Here is an 8,590-nt window from a genome sequence, read left to right on the forward strand (position 1 = left end):
TCAGACCTGTTCCAACTGATATGGAATTGCCCCTATGCTAGCCTACATGGCATGCAAAACCATAAGATATTTTTGTTTACATGTATTTATTGGTAATTTTAGTTATTAATAATATATTAAATATTACAAAAAGTACTGAATTTGCATACAGTTGCCAATTGATTAACTTAATTAATCTGCATGCTAATTTCTTTGTTTTTGTTCTCGTCATATCTAATTTACAGGTGAGATTTATCTGCATTAAGACATGTACAAAAGGAAGTCCACAGGAAGGCAATGTTGCCGCCGCTGTTCTCTTCCAGTCACTTGGCTGTGAGGTGCTGTACGTGCAGCCTTTACACGACAGAAATGATTGAGACGGAACTGACCGTTTGAAAAGGTGATGGGACACGTTTGCAGTGTCCCTGGCGTAAATAGCCTGTACCTACAGTCTGAATATCTGGACGGATGCCAACTAGATCTGCCATTTGTAATCCCCTGTAGTATCCCTCAGGCCCTGGCAGTTATTAGTGTGCCCACTGTTGATGCTCCCTGGATGTCTTAGCAAAACATTGGCTGGGTCAATAATCCTCCCCAACATTCTTCTACATTACATTTGGTCAGGGAAGACATTTTTCTCGCACGCATGCCTGCATTGTGGGATTCTTTGGCCGCTTTGAAGGTCGAACTCCCAGGCACTGATACCGAGGAATTAAAATAGCTGCCAGGAGTTTCAAAGAGAGACAACAGGAAGATTCCAACATACTGCAGTTAAAACATCTCTTAATGTTTTCACAACCATCACCACCCACAGCATAAATAAACTCTATCACAAAAACGAGATGTCGCCACCTCGACCACGTCCGGCCATTCCGGCCGTGTGTATGACCTTGACGGAGGAACTCGCTCATACCTCACCCCAAGTTCAACTATCACTCCCTCTCTATCTTTGAGGAACTCGATGTCCAAACTATCCTCTTGAAGAATGAACCTTCCAACCACAAGGGCCAAGAGGTCTCCACTTCCCCTCCCCGGCCCTGTGCTTCCTTGCCAGGGACCATATCTCAGATACTTCTGCCTGACAGGCTGTCTGTATGATAGGCGACCTGAATACCACTGGGTGTGCCTTGGCGTTAGCGGTTATGATAGGCATTGGATGGTGAGACGGACACAAACAGCACTGGCGGTGTAATAAGAGCGGTGGCTTAAAGAGAGATCTGGATGTAATTGTCCTTCATCCGCCAGTTATACGCTTCATTACCGACTCTCTGTTAATGTCCACTCTTTAATGAGTGTTGTTTCATCCTGCGAGTGTGTGCGTGTGTGTGTGTGTGTTCATGCGTGTGTATATATGTGTGTGTGTGTGTGTTCATGTTCATGTGTGTATATATATGTGTGTGTGTGTGTGTGTGTGTGTTCGTGTTCATGTGTGTATATATATATATGTGTGTGTGTGTGTGTATATGTGTGTGTTCGTGTGTGTGTGTTCATGTGTGTGTGTGTGTGTGTGTGTGTGTGTGTAATAGAGTAAGCGAGAGGAGAAAATAAAGTAATGAGAGTGTACGTGCATATGAGGACCACCATGGTAACTGCTAACCACTGGAACCTCTCCATGCTTCTTTCAGCGCTCTGCAAATATCACATTGGGTTTGTGTGTGTGTGTGTGTGTACTGTCCATGTGTGTGTGTGTGTGTGTGTGTGTGTGTGTGTGTGTGTGTGTGTGTGTGTGTGTGTGTGTGTGTGTGAGTGTGTATGTACTGTCCGTGTGTGTACAGTATGTGTGTGTGTGTGTGTGTGTGTGTGTGTGTGTGTGTGTCGGAGAGAGGGCGTGCCAGGTTCCTCCTTGTGATAGATGTGCAGCAGCAGCAGCACAGGGAAAGTAGGGAGGACGGGCCAGAGGCCAGCTCTCTTGGCCGAGAGGGATAAACATCTAATGTGGACATTTCAGCTAATCACCTTCAGCGCGGAGACTCCTCCGTTTGGAATCGCTCTGTGCTGACATGCTGATGGGCCCTGGAGAAAAACACCCAAACTTGAAGCATGTGTCTGTTAGCGTTCGTTTGTTTCAATGTTTATTGGTATGTGTGTTTGCAGGTACAGTATATATTTATCTAGGCAATTCAGTGTTTGTGTTTGTGTGTTTATGTGTGTGTCTTTAGAGAGCGAACTGTATGCACGGTGAGTAATGTACATTTTGTATGTCTGCATACACGTGTCCATGCTTGGGCATGCTTGTGTGTGTTGTGTGTGCGTGCATGCATGCATGTATGTGTGTGTGTGTGTGTGTGTGTGTGTGTGTGCGCACATGTAAAGTGTGTGTGTGTGTGTGTGTGTAACGGCAGGTGTTTGTGTTGGCCAGTCCGGGGGTCGCATAGACGAGCGAGTATCGTGTTCCTCCATCGTGATGTAGGAACGCTCCCGTTAGTTCAGCACCATGACACCCGGCACGGAGCCAGCCGCCGGGCCCGGCCTGTTACAGCAGCCCCTCAAACCTGACCCGCTCTCTGCACACACACACACACACACACACACACACACACGCACACACCATAGTTAGCAACAGTCATGCCAACCTAAGGATACACAAGAACATGACACCTACATGATGACATGTGACTATCTTATAGGCCGTTTTTCAGGCCATCAGGATTAATGCAAATATTAACCTATATAAAACACACACATTTGACACACTTGCACCACTCACATAAGTCATATAGATGATAATACATGGGTGGGCATAGTATATATTTTTTTATGCACTTTCTCTCCACTGAACTCCGTTTGCTCTCTACTATAAATACTGTCATTGAACTATACAGACATCAGTATTAAGTTTATATGACTGTTGTTACTACTATGTAATAATGCTGTAAGTACAAATTTAAGATGCGCAGCTGTAGTCCAATTGCTCCAAGGCCTCAGACATGCATTCCATTTACGCTGTGTATTTTGACAGGCCACCTCTTTGGAACCGGCGTCTTTTTCTGGTGCTTTGTGAAGTGGAGCCAAGTGCCATTCTAACTGACAATGAGGCTCCCCACAGATCATTTTGAAGAACAGCGCGGAACACAACAGGGCCCCGTAACCTGCGCTTACAGAAGTCTTGTCTTGGCCAGAGCCCATGGGTGCAATATGGAAACAAACATTCTTGAGAATGAGGCGAAGCAGGCATCCATTACACATGAATGCGCGGAAAATTAAATCACTCCTCTTGGACAGGCTCTCCGTAAACCGCATAAATCACGGTGACGGCGCTCACTCACTCACTCTCCCTTTCTCTCTCCCTTTTCGCTCGCGCTGTTTTCACATTCCAGAACAGCGGCCGGGTGTTCGGTTACTCTCGAAACTAGCACGCCAGTCGCGTGAAAGATTCCAGACCCAGGAGCCAGATCGCCAAACGAGCCTCCGCGCTGGAGAGCGGAGAGGAGCCGTGGGACCCGGCGAAGACGGATCGGACCGAGGGGGAGTTATGTTTTTGCTCTGATCATCTGGAGAATACCGGCTCGCTCTGGCGCCTCAGCCAAACAACGTCAGTGGCAACAGAGGGGGATCGTTAAAAAGCTGAGAAATGCTCGCTTCCTCGTTAAGACAAGCAATTACAAGCTAATTGAGAAAGTCTAAGGGAAAATAAACGGTGCGAGTCAAACTCGCGAGTCCAATTTCCCCTCAGACAGATTTAAATCTTGAACAATTCTCAAACTTCGATGTCAACGTTTCTCTTCCCTCACACCCTCGTGAGTGTCTCCATCTGTCAGCGTTGGCACAGGTTAATTTGATCAAATACACAAAGGACGGATACCCTGAGACGGGCTAGATCTCTGTTTTCTCTCAGAAATCAAGACTCAAGGAAAATCTCATAAACCCCAACAGTGACAGTAATGTAAAACCTATCCAGTTGACAACCGTAGATTAATATCTGCCATTATGTGTGAGTTCAGGACAGAGATACTTTGTCACTTCTATACAACGGCGGCGAATGAATTGGCTCTTTATTTTCTGTAATAACATGGAATGTTATTGAGTACGGAAACCTCCAATAGGCCGTCTTAGCGTCAGTAATGTGATGAAGACTGTCCCTGATGAAGGCCTCTCTAGGGCTGTGTGCTGTACTCCAGACAGTGGAGCTCTTTCAGTTGCTGTCAGTAGGCCTTCACTGGTGCAGTAAGGGCCCTAGACATAACAAGGCTCTCAGACCTTCACCAGCTCTCTTCCATCTGCTAGCACTACTCTAACACACACATACACACATACACACATCAATCCACATAAACATGCATTTGCACGTACAAAAGGGCACACTATCTCCTTCACATCAACACCATCTTATACTGTAGGCTACATACTCATACACACACACACACTCACACACACACACACACACACACACACTCATACACTAGCCCCAGTCACCCAACAGCCCCGTGACCACCACCAACTGCTTACCCTTCTCACTCCTCTCCTCTCCCTCGCCAAACTTTCCATCCCTTCTAACTCTGTCTCTCTCTCTCTCTCTTTCTCTCTCTCTCTCGTTCTCTCTCCCTCCCCTCCCCATCTCCTCCCTCAGTCTAAAGTTACTCCCGCTGCGGACCGGCGAGAGCAGGGGTCCCGCTGACCTCCTTCGCGGCGCGAGGTGCCGGGGCTTTTGTCGCGCCACGGTGCGACTGCGGCGCGGGCCTCTCGCCGGACGTGGCCCGGGTCCGGTCGGCCTGCTGGTCCAGTCCTCTCTCTGGGGAATACAGATGGGCCGCTGCAGTAATGAAAACAACGGGAGGCCGTGGTGTCAGCGTGTGTGAGTCATCAGAGGCTCACTGTAGCTAATTAAACCGCTGTGTGTGTGTGTGAGTGTGTGTGTGTGTGTGTGTGTGTGTGTGTGTGTGTGTGTGTGTTGGAATGACTTCTCTCAAGAAGTTGGTTTCATCAGAGCGTGTAGAAGAGTCTCCAGACAACGGGTGAACCACAGTTCCGAGCAGACAGAATGGTGGTGTGATTTAGAGGCGGTTGACAAAAATGAATTGCACAGACACACACACACATATACACACACCTCCACAAACCCCACTCACACGCACATAAAACCTTCCTCTGTCCGAGAACACACACTCACACCCTTACACGCACTCCCGACCTGTTTACTTTTCTGGGGTCAAGCGAAATGTGCCGTGACTGTGGCGGTTTAGTCTTACCAATTCGACTCTTGGCTCCTGGCAGCTAGCCATTAGCGGTCAGGGGTTGAACCTGTAGCTTGATGTGTTACACCTCCAGCTCCGTACCCTCCCCACCCCCCCACCACCACCACCACCAGTCCCAGTCAGTCACCTCGTCCCCAGGGGACACGTGTCCACACCAGAGCCCAGACGCTGTGCAGATAGATGGGCCTGCTGGGAGCCCCGACACGTCGGTCCACTGGGGCTCATTAGCCTAGCGTGAATGCTACACCTTGCCCTCCACACCCCCCTCCAACAAGGTCTTGTACACACCGCACGTGGGTGGCACCCCAGAGGTCAAAGGGCACCAGCGCGCTGATGAACCGTTTCTCGGGGACCTCGTCGGTGGAAGCCCCGGCAAATAAATCAAAGCAGTCAGCGCTCGCGGCAGGGACTTCTGTGGAGTCCAGATGTGAGTTGACCACAAACCCTTAGCAAGGGAAAGGCATGCTTTTTAACAAGCAGCCACGGCCTATAATTCAGCACATGCATTTCAATGTGCAGACACTAAATTAGGCACACGGCAGGAATGGAACTACTGATGCCGTCGGGTCTGAAAGAAACAGTTTGTTCAGCGTTGCTTGTATCGTCATGGATATGCAGCATATTGACAACGGGCACGATCAGAAACAGAAAAGTCCTTCCAATCAAAGTACATTTATGGAAATGAAAGTATAGTCCCAAAGGATATCTAAACATCTGTCACATCTGGTCTTTGTAAAAGTGTTGTGCATTTCTGTCTAAGTTTGTGTGCGCATACATTGCCTGAGTTGATTGATTGTGTGTGTGTGTGTCTCTCTCTCTTTGTGTGTGTGTGTGTTTTATATATTCTTTTAGTCTGTCCCAGTTTTACCTTTCCCTCTTGAATCCTCAAACATGTCAGGCAGCAGGGAGAGAGTGGAGAACATTAATCTTTTGGATTATTTGATTTTCAAGATAAAGAAAATCTGTTGATGTGTTGTTATTGCAGTTGAAGACTCCCTGACCAGCATTTTTCATATGAATCTCACTGTGCAACATCTTTTGATATGCCACAGATACCGAATATCATTAATACTGTAGCCTTTGTTTTGGCAGATATTTCTTAGCCACACCTCTCTTGATGTGTAGAGACTCTGAGAAGTGTGTGTGTGTGTGTGTGTGTGTGTGTGTGTGTGTGTGTGTGTGTGTGTGTGTGGAAGCCCAGCTTTGTAGATTTGTGATATTTGAACCCCCCTGACTTCATGAGTAGCACAGTTGGGGAGCTTGCGCACATATGCTACCGATTATTCAATGAAACATGCCATGCTACGTCTGCCAGCAGTCGCTATCACAAGCCAACATCTGCATGCATTCGGGGTCACACTAATCCACGCTAGCTTCGCATATCCAATCTAATGGAAGTGTGTGTGTGTGTGTGTGTGGTGTGTGTGTGTCTGTATATGTGTGAGTCTCTGTGTGTGTGTGTGTGTGTGTGTGCGTGTGCATGCACACGAGAGTGCGTAGTGTGGTATTGGAAGTCATGACTTAAGAACCGTCGGTGCTAATTTTACTTAAGTGCAACGGTTCATGGGTATCCTTTACGGAAACGCAACAGTGACCAAACAGCTGCATTATTTAGCAAGGAGGCACCTGGGGTCCTGCATGGATACAATCTCTTTTTATAAAAAAAGAGTTGGTGTAGCTCTGCCAAATATCTGGAGATCTCTAATTGCTTTGCCAGCCCAGTGCTCATAGCAGTAGTTTGCCCGGCAGGCACAGAAAGCAATCTAGCTCTCCCTACAGAAGTTAGGTCAGGGCGCGGCTCGGTTAGGGTGGTGGTGGTGGTGGTGGTGGTGGGGAAGACAGGGGTGGCGGGGTGTTTACAGGTCAGGCAGACTGAAGCAGAGATGGTTTACGAAGGGTGAGACGCAGCTCATCTCATCTGATCTGAAGTCAGTGAAGCTGACCATCGGCGATGGCACTGGTGATGGGACTGAGATGAGACTAAATGTGGTGGCATATTGAGGTTTATTTCTCTCTCTCTCCCTCTCTCTCTCTCTCTCTCCCTCTCTCTCCCTCCCTTGTGATGAATGTCTCTCTCTCTCTCTCTCCCTTGTGATGAATGTGTGTAAAGTCGATATTTTGCATGGCTAGTTATGCGCTTTCTCTTTCTCTCTGGCTTCTATATGGATAAATGACTCTTTTGTATGCTTGGACATGCTCTTACCCTCTCTATCTTTCTCTTTTGGTTTTTCTCTCTGTTTCCCCCTCCCTCTCTCTTTTGGCTGTGTGTTGAGTGGGCATCATGGGGACTATATATTGATGCCAGTGGGAGTTGTTAAGCAGCTGGTTCAGAACCCACACAAGCATTACATCTGAACACGGGGAGCTGGATTGACTCATTTGGCCTTGTGTCCATATGCTATACCTGAACCACTCTCTCGTTCTCCCTCTCTCTTTCTCTTTCTCTCTCTCTCTCTCTCTCTCTCTCTCTCATTCTATCTCTCCATCTCTCATTCTCTCTCTCTCATTCTCTCTCTCACTCTCTCTCTTTCTAGCTCAACCTCTTCCTCTCATTTTCTCTCTCTCACTCTCGCTAGCTCAACCTCTTTCTCCCATTTTTTTCTCTCTCTCTCTCTAGCTCAACCTTTTTCTCTCATTTTCTCTATCTCTATCCTTTCTCTCTCACTCTCTCTACCTCTTTCTCTTACATTCTCTTTCTCTCCTTCTCTCACCCACTCCTGCTATCAGACCCCATGCTCTCTCCCACACACATCTCTCTTTCTCTCTCCCTCTTTTGGAACAGTGTGTGCTCGATACATTGGGCGAATGTAGCAATTAGCTCAAATCCTTCACTGTCACGAGGTCGAATAGGATTATAATTGGACCCAACAGAAGAGGGATTTTTTTTCTCTCACGCATAACATGTTATTGAAATATGTGGCGAGGATGAAAAATAGCTGAAAAATCTGCATCAGAGTTGAAACAAAAATGGTTTTAATTAGAATTAGGAAAAAAATGGCCGTGCCTTAGTACTTGTGAACATGCACTGTGACTTAAACAAATCCAGCTCACTTTATAGACTCCAGTTTGTTTTCTGGCAACCCTAAAATATAAACATATACATCTTCTGTTCAGCATTTCCTTTGATGAATGTTACTATTTGAACTATCATAGACAGTAGAGAGAACATTGATGGATGTGCACATTTCCTGTTTTCAACATTCATCATGATTTAGTGCTGCTTGAAGTCATGACAATACTACCAGTTACTTACCATGCTGAGATGACACCACAGTGGATCATATCACATAATCAGGTATGCCATCATTATGTATTAACTAGTATGCGTGTGGGATCCTACCAGATCCTATCAGTCCATTTTCACTGTGCAATGTCACATGAGATGCTTTTCTTTGGGATCAGTGGGTAGACAATCTGCC

This window comes from Sardina pilchardus, chromosome 23, assembly GCF_963854185.1.
Source record: "Sardina pilchardus chromosome 23, fSarPil1.1, whole genome shotgun sequence".
In the NCBI taxonomy this organism is placed as follows: domain Eukaryota; kingdom Metazoa; phylum Chordata; class Actinopteri; order Clupeiformes; family Clupeidae; genus Sardina; species Sardina pilchardus.